General features: G+C 35.7%; 1 long non-coding RNA gene across 1 annotated transcript; it reads right to left on the reverse strand.

The window, feature by feature from the left end:
• Positions 1-2727: 2727 nt before the first annotated feature.
• LOC120306444 lies at positions 2728-16788 on the reverse strand. The gene is made up of 4 exons (XR_005556287.1): positions 16265-16788; positions 8764-8819; positions 5004-5302; positions 2728-4515 (listed from the first exon to the last, which is right to left on the reverse strand). It is a non-coding gene; the product is annotated as an uncharacterized LOC120306444 (long non-coding RNA).
• Positions 16789-17503: the final 715 nt, after the last annotated feature.

Here is a 17503-nt window from a genome sequence, read left to right on the forward strand (position 1 = left end):
GTGTTTGAGGAGCATCCATCCATTCATATATCATACTGTATGTCCTTTGGAAATATAGGAATTATATTTATTTATTTTTATTTGTTTTCCACGTTTTTGAACCCCCCTCTCCCTCAGAGAAAATATCCTAGCCTATATATTTATAAATCTGATCTGTACTGGACTGATACCAATTTAACTCTTAAATAAGTAAACTGTTATCTCCTCTCCCAAAAGATGCTGGAGATAATTTTCTCAATTGTAAGGATTAGGAATGGTCAAAAGGTGTTTATTTTTACTTAGGCATATGGCATTATTAATGTAGAACAGAAGCTCACATCCGTATAGTATTCTACAGTGAATAAACTATTTTAAGTGAGTTTTTTAAAATTATAAACATTTTAAATATAGAAAATGGATTCGGTATTTATATGATGGCACAAATGTATTTTTATTACACCCTACTTTATTGCACCAATTATCTCCTGTAAATTATGTTCTAAAACAGATAATTTCAAATGGATTTGGAACACATATCTGAAAGATGTTGGAAATTGAACCTAATTAGAGTTTTCTTTGTAGTAATGCTAAATAATAATCTTGAAATGACCATAATTAAAGTGTTATATTACCCTCCTGGGACACAATAGTGTAATAAAGAACTCGATTTTATTTCACAATTCTCGTTCGTTATTTTTTTTGTTGTTGTTGTCACCAGATCTCTTGATGGGATTATGAGTTTATAATACATTGCTAGAGAAACACTAGCTCTTGTAAGAAACTAGTTAATAGCTGAAAAATACTATAATGGGTGAGAATTTTCCCCCTTACATTCATTCACAGCTGGATTATTATTATTATTATTATTATTATTATTGCTCACTCATGAATGTTCACATATATTAGACTGACTTCTAATTTCAAGGAAGTGCTGTGTTCTAGTTGTCTTATTTATTTAATTATTTAATTTATTGGTTCATCTGTTGTGCTGAATTAAAGTGCATAAAGCTTAGGTGTAAAGAATGGAAAATGAAAATGCATTAGTGGTGTTCCTATAAGTTTTTTCTGTAAATGTCAGAATTTTTTTTTTTTTTTGGTGCAGAATGAAAGTATGATCAGCTGTGCTGCAGTATAAGAAACACAACAAGATTTACTCTAGTGGCTTATGAAACTGTCATGAAATGATATTGTATAGGTTTTACACAAGATTTTTTTCCAAATATCTATAGAGTCATTTTCCATGTAACACTTTTCAACTGGAAAGGTGGAACGACCTGTAATGTAACAAAACACAACCAGTGAATCCAATATGTTTTTTCATATTGATTAATAATGCACTCAAGCAAGGAGAGCTAATTTATATGAGACATGCCTCTAATTGGTTTTATGAGAGCATTACTTACTTTGGGTCTGAAGAAGCTATTAGAAGCCACTATGAAATACATAAACTAGGGCCTCGGTATTTTTATAGTACTTGTCCAGATCTGGGAATATAAGACTACATGGGTTGCAGCCATTTGAGTTATTGGCTGTGTTATCCAAAATTTATCATTTGAAGAATTTATGATCATGCTGATGATATCACACTCTATGTCCGTGGATGGCCTCACGCAGTGGCTTCATATAGATGTTAAACAGGATCAGGAAGAGGATGGTGCCCAGACCACCTTGACCGTTTCCCTCCTAAAATCACTGACTGGAACCAACCAAAGAGAAAGGAGGAAAATAGTGCCTCCAATTCCTAACTCTGAGGAGGGATGGAAAGCAACAGAGAGACATCACTAGGTTTTGATAATGTCTTAGCTGACCCTAATTCTTTGAAGTTTTGGAACTTAAAGATCTACAGAAATAATGAATACAATGTCCAGAGTGAATATGTTTTGCTTGCAACTAAATAAAAATAACAACAACAATAATAATAGACCTGGAAGGAACCTTGGAAGTCTTCTAGTCCAACCCCTTGCTCAGGCAGGAAACCCTATACTAGTGGTGGTGAACTACAACATGAGTGCCAGAGGCGGCACTCAGAGCCTCTCTGTGGGCACGCGTGCTGTTGCCCCAGCCCTGCTTCCCCCCACAGCCCCCTCCTCACCAGCATCCCCCCTGGAGGAGAGTCTCCCCCGGGCATGGACCATGTGGAGCAGCACAGCCAAGCATATGGCAGCCAGGCAGTGGGGGCAAGACTCCACCCTCACGCCCTGTCACACACAGATGATGCGTGGAGTGTGGAGGGCATGGTCACCATGGTGCTGCTGGGCTGCATGGGTGATCTGTGGCAGGCCATGGAGGCAGTAAGTGGCCCTGCAGGTGGGCGGGGTGAGGGAGCAGGGCAGGGGGTGGGGCAGTTTTTGAGCACTTGGTCTCTAAAAGGTTCGCCATCACTGCCCTATACCATTTCAGACAAATAGTTGCCCAGTCTCTTCTTAAAAAGTTCCAGTGTTGGAGCATTCACAACTTCTGGAGGCAAGTTGTTCCACTGATTAATTGTTCTAGCTGTCAAGAAATTTCTCCTTAGTTCTAGGTTGCTTCTCTCCTTGATTAGTTTCCATCCAATGCTTCTTGTCCTGCCTTCAGGTGCTTTGGAGAATAGCTTGACTCCCTCTTTTATGTGGCAGCCCCTGAGATATTGGAACATTGCTATCATGTCATCCCTAGTCCTTCTCTTCATTAAACTAGACATACCCAATTCCAGCAACCGTTCTTTATATGTTTTAACCACCAGTTCCCTATTCATCTTTGTTGCTCTTCTCTGTATTCTTTCTAGAGTCTCAACATCTTTTTTACATCGTGGTGACCCAAACTGAATGCAGTATTCCAAGTGTGGCCTTACCAAGGCGTTATAAAGTGGTATTAATACTTTATAAAAAAGAGGATACCAATCAAAATACATGCCTAATACAGATATCACCATCTTTTCTCTTTGTAACATTTGAGAATAACAGTACTTAGAGAAAGGGATTCATAAAAGACTTGGTAAGCAGTCATGATGGAACAGTGATGGAACAGATAAGAGATATTGAACAAAGCAGAGTTTGCTGAACCAGCAGATATGTATATATTTTTGAACAAAAGGTAAAGATAAAGGGGTCCCTACGGATTTTACTCCACTAGTTGTTGCTGACTATATGTGGTGTTCATCTCCATTTCAAGGCCATTGAGCAATTGCTGTCTGAAGATATTTCCAAAGTCATGTGACCAGCATGACATCGCAGAGCGATGTTACCTTCCGACTGGAGTGATATCTATTTATCTACTCACACATGCATGCTTTTGAACTGCTAGGTTAGCAAGAGTGGGGCAAGGATGAGAGCTCAGCCCGTCGCATGGCGCTCAGGTCTCAAACCTGGGCTGTCAGTTTTCCAGACGACAAGCCCAGCATCTTAACCACTGAGCCACCTCGCTGCTCCAATATTTTTTATATTTTGTGAGCACAGACAAGATTTTATCCAACAAGATTATCAGAAATGTTGCCATACAATATTTACTTACTTGGACATACAGCCCACTGTACACGCATTGCGCTACTAATTGTTATAATCCAGCTAGCTTTGTAAATTATAATCATCTCAAGAGAATAAACAAAGAACATATACCAAAAATAAAAGCTGTGTTGCAACTAACAAAGAAGACATTGCTCACTAAAACAAAACAGCTTTGCAAAAGAACAAGCATTCAGCAATCTAACCCACAACTTGTCCCTATTGTTGATTGTAAATTTCACCTTCCCTGATTCTGAAGTTTGGTGTAGCATGTAGAGACATCTAGTGGCTGATCACTCTGTGCAGCTATTAATAATTTTGGAGAGATAATAAATGAGACAAAATCCTGCACAAAGAATAAAAAAAGTGGGACCTCTAAATCAGTGTTTTGAGTCCTAATAGCAACATTTGTTCATTCCTGGAAAACAACATCTCATAAGCTCCACTGCATATTCAAACATAAAATCCAAATTTATAGAAAACTTGGTTCACTATAACCTGAATGAATGTACTATAGATTTCTGGGCTCAATTCAAATTCATTTCAAGATATAAATTACAATTCAGAACTTTCATATCTCTTTTTTAAAATGTTCCATAACTGTTCTTAAGATTTGATTACTGTTCTTAATAATACATTTGATAAAAATAGGCAAATGGTAAGAGAACAATGTGCATGATTATGTTTCATTTTCCAATGTCAAATTCTACAGCCAATTTCATGATGTCTATATTGATTTTCAAGTATGCTAATTATACAGGATTGTGCCAGAGTTATCTTTACCATGTTGTAGTCACAATCCACTTTTTGATGATCATCTTGGCAAATGGAGATGACCAACATTGGCGTTTTACAACTGGCAAAATATTCCAGCTTCTCTGGAGCATCAGGAAACTCCTTGCTTGGAAAACATCTCTGCTTCTGGTGGAGCCCACATTCCTATGTATTTCTGCTGTACTTGCTTTTTCATTGGAGAGCATAAAGTATCTGCTATTATCAACCAAATGGAGACACAATTTAATTCATTTTGCTCCTGAAGAGAGCAGGTTGATCAAGTCTACATTAGGAAAAATCAATAAAGAGGGATATTAAAACCAACTTCAAAATATCAGAAACACTTTTTTATTACTGTATAGTAACAATAAAATGCTGATTAACATGGCAAGAAAACTGCTTGCTATAAATTTATTATTAATGCTAGACTGCATATGCATACTCATGTAGTAGATATGCACTTAAGATGCCAGTCTGAGGAGGAGAAAGTGGCGGTAAGAGTTTTTGCCTTACAGAGTTGTCTTTTTTTGGATCAATCAGCTCCAAACATGGAAGTTCTCAACATTTTGTTCTATATATATTTTGGCTTGGGAATAAGTAATTGCTTACTTGCTTTTTGACATAAACTAATATTACATACTGGTCCTCTTCTGATTTCTAGGAAAATATGTTGATGCAGATAAGTTTTAAGTATATAGTCTCTCTTGAATGGGATTTAGAAGTTGCAACATATGTTATATTGAAAGTGTGCACAAAGGAGGGAAAACTTACCCATTTATGATTATCTCAATTTGTCTAAATAGCTTGTGAAGTGTCTGTGCATATAAAATACATATAATTGTTCTCTCTGGATATGGATACAGTTATTCTTCTTCTTAATCAATGGCTTCCAACTGCATACACAGACCTTTGTAGTGGTGTGCAGTGCTTTAGATTCAGTTTGGAAGAGATGTTTAGAAACTTGAGAGAACATGAATGCAACACCAATCTGCATCTTATTAAAACAGCCATGCAGCTGTTCCAGAATCATGCAACTGACACAGGGAAGTTTTCATTGCAGCTGTATGATCCTAAAACAGAGAAAATTGCTTTAATAAACACAGTATTGCATTTGTGGTCTCATGCATCCTGAAACACTTATTGTTAGCCAGATCCAAAACATTGCACAGCCCTAATGTTTTGCTTATTTGCAGACTCATTTTCATGTTATGCTAAACACACATATCTATTCCATTGGTCCTGCTCCTATTCTATTGAGCTGCTGTCCCATTTTTCTTGCTATGCAGGTATGTAGGTTCCATAAATACTTTTAATTTTATCATTTAAAGACTAAGCCAATTATAATATTCTAGGTTTCCTCATTCAACATAATCTTCATTCTCTATAGTTTCCCGAGTAACTGGAGAAACCAAAGAGCTCAAATAAATTCCAGACAAAATATATGGACATAGAATATACAACATGATCTCATCTACACTAGCTATTTCTAACACCTCGGTTAAGTTTCTGCTTCTGACTAAAATGCACATTTAAGTTGATTTTTATTTTAATTATTTTTCTTCATGATGATAAAACTGATGCAAGGAGTGAATATTAAGTTAAAATATATATCTTGCAGATTTATTAATAATATCAATTTATACTGTTCTAAGGATTATTTCTTGACTAAATTGCTAAAACTGTAAGAAAGCAAAATATATTTGTAACCTTGCCAAAAGAGGTGACTTTGGGACCTCTTGGTATACTAACTGATTTATCAACCAACAAAGTATTTTTATTAATTTTTTGGTGGGGCAGAAAACTAACATAGGATGCTGCTTTCTCTGGTGGTGTATTTGAAAAGAAATGTAAAGTTGCTACATATAAAAAGAAATGGATTATGAGGAGGCATTTAAAGATAGAATTAATGGTAATTACAGGAATCATAAATGCTATCCTCTCCCTTGCTGAAGTCTACATACCAAGATTTATGGGATGATAGAGTGAGACATGATCTTTCAATTAGTCCAAATCACTTACCAAGGTAAATAATTCGTCATCAAAAAAAGTAATCAAAACAGTTGTACAGTAGTACTGTATGATGCTTCAATCCAGATAAATAAAAAAATAGATTCTACTTGATTTTCTAAATCCATTCTAATGATCAGACTGATGATGGAAATCAGACTGTAGATGATCCATGCACCCCCTTATCCAAATTTGGCTTAAATTACTCCAATGAGAAAATATCTACTCATATTCCAAATATTTGGCTCCATTGTCACACTTCAAGATGTTTCAAGCAGGTTTTTTTAATGTTCAGTTGAAGTCTGAACTATATCTAAATTTTATCAATATATCACCTGGAAAATACATTAATGTTAAATGATAATACTCCCACTTTTCTCCCTAAATATACCTTCTAGCATATGTAGGTTTTATGCAAAACTGTCTTCCCTTGTTTCCTTCTCCTTTGTTTATGATATTTTTCTTCTATTTTTGACAAGTAGAAATGGATTCCCTGCTCACAATATTGTATACCAGGTTCTGAATTATGTAAAACTCTTTCTAGACTAACTGAAAAAAGGTGAAAGGAAGTTCTATATTGTGTATATAACACAAAATGATCCTAACAAATGTGCTCGTTTATCATTCCTATTGAATATGATTTTAATAAGGGACACCCCTGCCTGTGTCTGACTAATGATGTTGCTGATGAAGTGGGTACAATGCATTTCTAATACTATCCTCTGTAATAATAAATGACAGCTTTCTAGAACAGATTTTAGCCCCATATTTCCTTTCTTTTCTGAGTAAAGACAAGGTCATTTCATTGATGAGGGCACAGCTTTCCGACATCCAAGTTATTTAAAATATCTTTTTTCTGATTGTAAGATCTGAGACAGAGAAAAGATAAAAAAACTCCTGAAGCTTTATTTTTAAAAAACACAAAAAAACAAGTGGGAAAATCTTCAATTGTGCAACACTACGGAATGGTTTTGCTTAGAAAGAGAACTATTTTCTTTCCTCTTCTTTGTTGCTGTTGGGTTTTTTTTTTTTTAACTCAAACGTTATCCTGTAGCAGATGTAGGCTGCATGCTGTGAATTCAAAGGCTTTGTGATCTTTTGTTGCTTGCAATACCCATGGATTGTAGGGATGCTTGTGAAAATGTGTTGTGCAAAGCAAGAGCCTATTTCTGACTTGCTCTCATTCATAAGTCTCAGCAGGGCCCCATTTACATTGTTGTAACCCATTTGGATATTAGTCCTACACGCAAATTCCTTTGCTTGGAGACTCTTTTTACCTACTTTTCGTCATCTCTAGGCTTACTGCTCAGGAGGGGATGGCAATTTAATTCTGGGCATTTAAAAAGCTGCTTGGATTGCCCTTTGGGTACACAATTTGCTGAAACAGGATTGATTTCAAGACAAAGGAGTTAACAGTGATGTTTTTAAAAAGGAATTTCAGAAGCATCAGATTTCTATTCTTCCTACCTCCCCTGTCCATCTTAGTATACAATGGTGAAATGAGCACTGTGTATGTATTTCTATTACAAAGACATCTATAGTACAAATCCAAATAATAATTAAGTTTGATTGTCATATTTCTTCTAAGTATTCAAGGGATTGTAGTTGTCTGATGGTGTAGACAATTCTATTGGATATCTCACTAAACAGAGTTAACAAAACTACTGTACCATAGTTCTCTTGTTAAAGGGAGTTGGTTTAAAATAATCTATCCTATGCACAATTACTTAGAAGATTATTAATTATTCTCTGCAGTGGGATCTCTAGGGGAATCAAAAAGTCAAGATGATGACCACACCCGTGTAATCAAAACCCCACTCCTTTTTACATGCACATAAAAAGGAACAGGGCTTAGATCCATGCTGTGCCCCCATCCTAACTTCTTTGGTACTCTCTTTGCAGACTCCCCTGATGCTCTGGATAAGTGTCAGTTTACAGAACTGCTTTTATTGTTTCCTTCCACTTTTTTCCTAACATTTTTTTCCAAACATTCAATCATTTCCCCTTAACTTAAATCTGTTATTTTGTATCCTGCTATTTGGGATAATAGACAGTTGGAACCAATGTTATAAACTGTAGTTCAAAGATCTGGAGGTTCACATACTTTTTAAATAGATCATTTACTTTTAACTTATTCTACTTCAAATTTATATACACAACATATTGATATATAGAATATATGTGTGCACTTATAATTATTTTTATTTGGTAGCAACAAATAATGGTGTTCCCTCTCTCATTGGTTCACTTTTTATGACATATTTTAATTGAAACTATTAAAAACAATTCTATTTATAAGTTAGTCAAACTAACTGTAAATAAAATTTTCCCTTATTTGCACATGCATACATTTTCATGGTACATTGTAATGGCAATTTTTAATAAACCATGTTCTTCAAATACAACAAATAAAGTAGCTCATTTTACAATTTATTAGAAATTGCCATTACAATGTAGAACATTTTGCAATACAAATATAGGTATGCTTATTAATTAAAATTCCACTGAATGGGAAAGTGCTTACAAGTATGACTTCTAGGAGTGGCACTGCAATTCCATTTCAAGTGATGCAATCTGTCCCTATATTAATTAATAAAATAGCAGAAGAAAAACACAATTATTAAACCATGTGCCAGGCAAAGGGACTTCTCATTTATTTTTCTAATCAGATACAAATATCTCCATATTAGGAATGAGCAAATATTCCAAATGTGTATTGGTTTAGTATTATATCTATGTATGTATTTACTTAGTTTTAAAAACAATGCAACATTTCAAAATGAATGTTTTAAAATATATTTTTCTCAAAATACACTTTTTAACGCATCTTGGTTTTTTAAAAATCAAGAATTGCAACAGTATATTTAGTATGTGTGAAAATGGGGAATCACTAAGTTTTTATCATCTTATGAATTCAGACAACACAATCATCAAAATTCCTAAAACCTGAATCCCTCAAACAACTCTGGGATAGCAGAAAAAAAGGAAGGATACAGCATTGAACCTTTTATTCAACTACACAGATTTATTTCAGGATTAAAGAGCTGATAATAAGAACAAGAATGACTATACTATATTTTTTTCTTTAGTAAAGCAGCTATATCATTTTCTCTATGTGTGTGTATGTATGTGGGTGTCTCTGTGTGTCTCTGTCTATATGTGTGTGTGTGCGTGTGTGTGTGTGTACTCTAAATGTTCATTTGTTTAGAAATGCTTCCACTGTTCTTGGTACTTCTGACTTCATAGACTTAACAATAGCAATAGCATTAGCAATAGCACTTATATACCACTCCATAGTGCTTTACAGCACTCTCTGTACAGTTTACAATGTCAGCATATTGCCCACAACAGTCTGGATCCTCATTTTACTGACCTTGGAAGGATGGAAGGCTGAATCAACCTTGAGCCCATCACAATCGAACTCCAGGCAGTGGGCAGAATTTGCCTGTAGTACTGCATTCTAACCAATGTGCCACCGAGGCTCTAGACTTAAAACCATCTTCCAAGGAAATTTCTGCTATTTATCCAAGCTGGTTTCTGACAGAGGTACTAGGATATCGCATACCTAAATTTGTATGATGGCACTTGGGGTTTCTTGTAAGGTTACAACATTCATGTCAATTTACTATAAGTATACTGCTTTACTATATTTACATGATGGATTTTCTAACTTGCATTCAGTTCTTGCAGAGCAATCCTCCTTGCCCTGATGGAGCCATTATTAATGCTAGCAGTCTTCCTGCTATCTGTCAATAGAAAGCAGGTTAGTAAAGACTCCCATTGCAAGCAGTAACAGGGGTTCAAAGTAGTTCAAAGACTGATTTACAATAATCCCCCTTCTGATGAGATTTGGAGGATTAGGAAGCTCCAGAGCTCCTTGTGATCTACCCCAGTCTATTCTCCCCTTTGCTGATACCAGAACACCAACATGGGGGAGAAAAGCACTATGTACTTTTTTGTAGAATTGGTATGTGTGTGAAAATTGCCTACTTCTGCCTTACTTTCCTGGGCCCTATAGGATTGCTGCCTTAGTTACTTGTTTATTTTTTTTATACTGATGTCAGAATATTTAGCGTTTCTTCTTCTGACTATACTTGCTTGAAATCCCAGGATGCATTCTTGCCATCTCATTTCCCCACATATTTAATTTTCCATTCAACTGAAAGAAAGCAAGTCAATGCTTTCTACTGAGAAGCTGCCTGCTAAAATCTAAAGAATTATATATAATTAAAGTTTCTTATAGAAGAAGAAATATTAACAGCTAGTGTCTACTTATTGACTCGCAAACAGGTTGTGGACAGTAGTTCTCCACCCATCCAGTCTTTATTCTACTCCCACTCCACCCAACAAGAACAATTGTGCAGCTGTTCAAATACCTCCCTTGTATAGACTATAAATGGCACTGAAATTATGGTGGTTATTCTAACTACTGCATAAAACTACAACTCCATGAATTTATTAACATGTCAAGTTTTTATAGAGCAGTTTGGTATAGTAGTTAAGGAATCAGACTGCAAAACAGGAGACCATGAGTTCTAATTCCACTTTAGGCACAAAGCCAGCTGGGTGACCTTGGGCCAGTCACTTTCTCTCAGCCCCAAGAAAGACGCAATGGCAAACCACTTCTGAGAAACCTTGCCAAGAGAAATGCAGGAATTTGTTCAGGCAATCTCCAAGAATTGGACATGACTAAATGGAAGGAAAAAAACAACTTTTTACCATAGGTTTTGACATTGCACTGCAGCTAGATAGTGCTAAGTTCTTTACTATATAAGGAAGGAATTCCTTCATTGCTGGAAAAGACTCTGCATCATTTCTTTACATGTCTTTGTTGCTCACATATCCTTGTCAGGAAAGCAGTGGCTGCTGTAAAATCATAAATAGCATCTTTTCTCTGCCACACTACAAGTAGTCCTTGACTTACTACAAGTTACACAAGATTTTTTTAAAAAATGACTTAGGACCATTTTTCACACTTACGACTGTTGCAACATCCCCTTGGTCACATGATTAAAATTCAGTTGCTTGGCAACGAGTTCATATTTATGACAGTTGCAGTATCCTGAGGTCATGTGATCACCTTTTGTGACCTTCTGACAAACAAAGTCAATGGGGAAGCCAGGTTCATTTAGCAACTGTGTTATTAACTTAGTAACTGCAGGGGTTCACTTAACAACTGTGGCAAGAAAGATTATAAAACTCACTTAACAAATGGCTCACTTAGCAACATAAATTTTGGCTCAATTGTTGCCATATCTCAAGGACTACCTTTGCTATCTGCTTCATGCTTAAATCTTCCCAAGTCCTGTCACAATTACACTACTCTTCTCCTTTGTCCTCATCACTTCTGACTTCCAATTACCATCAATGTGGCAGCAGCATCTCTCACACTCAACAACAGAAAGATAGTCCATTGCACAGCTTGCGAACCCATGCTTCTGACTCCTCAGCCAAATTTCCTATACTTTTGAAAACTAATCAACCCATCATAACTACGCAGATAGCAGCCTGTTCTGGTGGTTGTTTTGAAAAGCAGCAAATCAACAAACAAATATGTAAAGATAAATACATGGCAAAGGTGAGCAGAAGAAAGATGGAGAAAGGGGAAAACTGAGGGTACCTATTTAAGCTTTGATTTCTTTTTTTCTTATTCATGAATTCGTTGAAAGTTTGGGCCAGAAAATATATATGTAAACTTGACAAGTGACATGTGCAAACCCAAAAAAGTGAGCATTGTATAGCTGAAATAAGTTGGACTGCAGTGATCCCAACTCAGTTACTAGCTGGCTGGATCTAAGACTATAGGAAGGCTATTTCAGAAAACCCCAGTCTTGAAAATAGGATGTTAAGGATGCTGGGGAATCTCTAAAGAAGGGGTAAAAGCATAAAGGCCAATAAAGTCTGCTTAGAATGCATTGCATGTATGGTCTAGTTCACCTCAGCAACTTTAAGACTTTCTGCTTTTCATTCAGAATTCCTCAGTCAGCATTAGAAATAGCTGGCTGAGAAATCCCAGGAGTTAAAGTCAACATCTCTTAAAATTGCTGAGGTTGAGAAACATTGGGCTAGCCTATCATCTCTATATAAAACAATTTCATAGAGATATAGCTTTGTTTACTTTTATTTCTGTGGGATTTTGTGCCAATTCTCATTCTGCTGTAAAAGTTTAGGAATTATGTGGGCTAACCAATATATTTTTATCAAATAATTGCTGTAATTTCATTTGGTGTACAATTGACTTGTAACCGTTTGTTTAGTGGCCATTTGAACTTACAATTGCACTGAAAAAAGTGACTTATGACTGTTTTTCACACTTAGGACCATTGCAGCATCCCCGTGGTCACGTAATCAAAATTTGGATGCCTGGCAACTGGTTCATATTTATGCCGGTTGCAGTGTCCCAGGGTCATGTGATCAACTTTTGTGAACTTCTGACAAGCAACATCAAAGGGGAAGCTAGATTCATTTAATAATCTCTTACTAATTTACAACTGTAATGATTCACAACAACTGTGGCAAAAAAGTTGTTTATAAAATGGGGCAAAATTCACTTAATAACTGTCTCAGTTAGCAACAGAAATTTTGGGCTCAGTTGTGATTGTAAGTTGAAGACTACCTTTAATGTCTCTTTGTTCGTTTTGCAGATTTACAAATATTGTTGGGGCAAGGTCAAAAAAGTCAAGGAGTTGATGAGGTGGCTGATGGAAAAAATAAAATTGCTTTGGAGATTTGGAGCAGACAATATTTCTTAGTCTGCAAAACGAATATCACAAGCAGTTTTTCATGTCAAATCTTGGCTACAAAATTCAAAAGCAGTTGTGTTCCAAAAGTCAGGAAATGCATTATTCTTATCACTGTATGAGTACAATACAATACATACATATAAACATGTCCACAACCTGATTTTCTGGTATTTACACAACTATACTAGGTTGAGGGAAAAAATGAGGATTTACAGAATTAGCTTGATGAAAGATTCCTGTTCTCCATTAGATTTCCAGAGGAATACATAATGACTTGGGATTTCCTGCAAAGAACAACATTATCTCTCTGCTTCTTTTTTCAAGCTCAGTTTCCAGCACAGATGGATTTCCTGATCCACATGAGATCTCATTCTCTCTTTCCTTTTGAATAATAGAAAAAGTGAATAATATCCAGACATCATCTATACTTTCCTCACATGCTAGAGAAAATGATATCGTTTATCAACTGCCTTGTGTTAGATTTTATTGCATTAGGACTAAAAACCCAACTTACAAAAATCTTATTAACTTTGTTTACACAAAATGATATATCATGACTAATTGAACCATGTTTTACAAAATTAACCCAATTGACTTTACACAATAATCTGAGCCATAAATAACCATCCACATACTGTGTGGATCCAGACATGGTCAGAATTAAAGAATTAGACCTGGGGGAGTCATCTTGACTAACAAAACAATTCTGTGTATCAAGCTTCAATAAGCATCCAGTATCAAAATGCACATTATGAATATTATGGCTTATACCTGATACTGTATGGATTTAAAGCCAATTTCTCAGCAGTGTTTCTGGGTGCTGTTCATTGGACCAGAATCTGGATTTTGTAAAGAAAAATTTTGTGCAAACAACTTACATTTGCCAAACTATTCCATTTTTAGGAGGAAAAAGACAGAAATGTAAATAAAAGCAGCGAGTTAGACTCAATTAACTAGTAGGGAACTTAACTTATTTCCTATATCTGAAGCCATGTATAGTAATGCTCTGAATCAAACTATGCATAATTGCATTAAAGCAATTCATGTATTTATTTAAATACTTTTAGATATCTAGTGTCAAGACATGAAGTGGGGAGGCTGTAGCAGAATCAGACTATGACGAATGTGAAGAAGGTTGTTTTTATCGTTTTTAATCCCTTATGCTTTTCCCAGCATAAAATCACTGCACCCAAAAGTTATTATTAGTCTTTGGAGGCAAATATTCATTGACATCAATAGAACTACAAATGATTATATGTTTGTAATACAGTTATTGCCACAGTAAGGCAAAAACGTTATTTTCCTTAGCAATAGTTGCAAAATGCTGTATCTTAAGCCTTTTTTTTTAAAGGCGTCACATGTGTAGTCATTATGGCATTAATTTGAATTACATTCATTGTAAATGCTGTTTCTCTCATTTACTGTAGCTCCCACCTTCCTGCCTTCTCCCACTTCCCTGATATGACTCATCTCTGCTTAAGCAAATATGCTTCCAGCTTCTAACCACTAGCTCTGGAATAAACCAGGCAACAATCTCTCTTTTCCACTTTACTCCTCTAATCTAATGCATACAACACAGAAGTTAGAACTGGATGAGTTCTGAGATGCAGAAATACATATTTGGAATATAAAAACTGCTCAAACAAAACTTATTGCTGCATGTATCACACGCATAGCACAATCACTCAGTTCTTGGCAAACCTTTAGGGCACACTTATACTTTGAGAATGATAAATAAGATACAATTGAAGCATAGAACAAAGTTTTGCAAGTTAGTAATAGTACTAATAATTCCTCAATTTCCAGTCTAAAAACACTTGATATAAACAAACCAATGAAAAGCATTTTCATTAAATATAAATTTTAAAATATCTGTAGATGCTGGATGCAAGAATTCTGAGTCACTTCATTGAAATATTATCTATTTGGCCATTTAGTTCACTTTTAAAAACAGTCACTGCATCTGCTCATTTATCGGTTATGTTATCTGTTATTTTAGCCTTCTATTTTTTCCTTATCATTATGTAAGGTTTATTCTCTCTCTGGATCTACCTTGCTATAGAATAAGTAAATCTTTAACAAGGATTTGAGTAGTGGAAGATAACAGAAATGAGAATGCATTTAATATTATGAATAAATAGGTTTTCAAGTCTTCATTCTCTTAATTCTTTATAATGGAAGATATTTGGTGGCCTAGCATCAACTCAATAGTCTCTGGCTATTTGTTCTACTGATTTATAGCATTACCAATCATTAATTTTGCTGTGACACAATCAGAGCAATAAAGACTGCCATTATATTGGTAGGATGGTAGGATGACAGTAGAAGGTGCTGCAAATCACTAGTGAAAAACAATTTGAATTCTAAAATACCATAATGGACATCATCACATGCCCAGGAAATAAAATGATTCCATGATTGCTCAGAATTACTTTATACAGTACTGAAAAGGTTAAAGTTATGATCTTCTAGATCTATAGTTATTTTCAAATGAGCTGTTTTATATCACAAAATGGAACAGCTCAGCATTTAGTTGGACTGGATTTCTTTAGTGCAATTTCCTTTTTGGAATAGAAACCATACAGTGCAGTGTTTATAGTGAGGGTTCAGAAGTTTGTGAACATCTATTTCAGCCAATTTCTATGGTGTGTTGCTGAGATTGGCATAGCCTTCTAATAATAAAAGAATATGCTTAGATATACTGTGCTAAGAACTCAAGTTCAAACTAAAGTGTACTTCCATCTTTCAGCAAAAATCCCTGTTTCCTTTTCATTCCCTTTTCTGCAATCTTTGGCAGTTAGGAAATGACAGGAATATATTACAGCAGGCTGCTATTTCTGGTCCCAGTTCCAGACAGTGCCTTCCAAGGTGATCCTGAATACAAATCTGGATATTACCACGGCTAAGGTATTAGTCACCCTGTATGCTGTCACCATTTTTCCACACACTATTAATCCCCCTTGCCTAATCCCTCAGCACAGAAGTTAATTATTTTTACAAGCCAAATAAACACATAACATTTATTATTCAAAACTTTAAACTAACAGAAAATAGAACAGGTCACTTCCCCAATATTTTTCCTGTTAGGGCTGTGCAAAAGCTCTGCAGGATGTAAACTGGCTTTGAAATAGAAAATCCTCTCCAAACTCTCATACCTTCTTGTTCTCCCACAGTGAGAGGATTAGATGTCTACTTAAGAACCAGGCCAGTTTCCTATGTATTGCTTTTGCAAGCTGAGAATGTGAACGAGGACAGTGTGGTAAATAGAAATCAAGCACCTACCCACAGCCATTCCCTCGCAGTCTGACATCATGCGAAAAGAAGTTTCCTTTAATTCTGCTTAGAGAAGCCGCAGGAGGATAAATACAGAACTCGTTACGTCATCCGGGCAAGTAGATCAGAAGTTAAGAAAATACCAACTGCTCTCTCTCCCTCTCTCTCGCCCCCCTTCTTGTTCTTGTTCTTCTTCTCTTTCTTCTTCCCGACAGTGTATTTACCCACCCGAAGAGTTTAGAGCAACATATTCTGGCTCTGCCTTCTCATTATGGGATGTAAAGATAAGAATGTGCTTTTGTGCCAAAAGAGCACGCTATTGGTGGATAAATTTGTTGACATCCCTCCCCTTCAAACAGCTTCCTCTGTAACTGGCACATTAAAGACTAGAAAATGCCATGGAATATTTATGAAAAAGCTTTTAAGCTTATGCTGGGAATCCGAACTCAAATGTCCACTAAAATAATCATGATGCAAAAAGCTTATAGCCAGGGCGTCTTTCCAAGGCATTCCTAGTTATGTAACAGGAACATATTCCTGATTTTCAGGCACTGAAAAAACATGAAAGCAGCTCTAGATTTAAAACACTTTGACAAGATGTATGGAAATGTCTAGAGCCAGGATATATTTTTTGAGTATATATTTTAAGGAAAGAATTCTAATAGTTCCAGAAGGCATTTTCTCTTCTAATTCTATCTGTTTCTGGATTAAAACAAAGCATGATTTAATCCTGTTCATGCATCTCATAAAACTGTTAGCCATGTACTGTGAATAAAAAGACATTTGTGGAATATATTATAGCTTAGAATATTGCAAGCCATGGCTTTCTTAAAGCAGTTAGATTCACTTGACATGCTAAGCCCAAACTAAACCAATGACCCAACAGTGCCCATTTTTTTGTTAGGCTTAGATCCAACCATGTCTTTGAGGGTATATCAAGGTTACAGATTGGAAGAAACCAGAGCCACATAAAAAGATTTTAAAGAGATGGTGGAAAATATCAAATTGATTTAATATTAATTCTGCTACAATTTAGTTGAATAAAGACTTCTCCTCACATCTCAACTGACTCCCAGGCTGAAAATAAAATGTATTCTCCCATAGTTGCAGACATACAATGTATGCTTCATACACAAAAGAGATACCTGGGCTAGATCAAATCAGAGCTTCCTAGTGGGCAACAGAGTCTGGGGGGAAGCTTTGGGGGGCCACATAGAACTTCCAGGCAAGCTGATGGGCTTCATTTTG

The sequence above is a fragment of the Crotalus tigris genome, unplaced genomic scaffold (genome assembly GCF_016545835.1).
Source record: "Crotalus tigris isolate CLP2741 ecotype Arizona unplaced genomic scaffold, ASM1654583v1 scf7180000017737.1785205, whole genome shotgun sequence".
Taxonomy (NCBI): domain Eukaryota; kingdom Metazoa; phylum Chordata; class Lepidosauria; order Squamata; family Viperidae; genus Crotalus; species Crotalus tigris.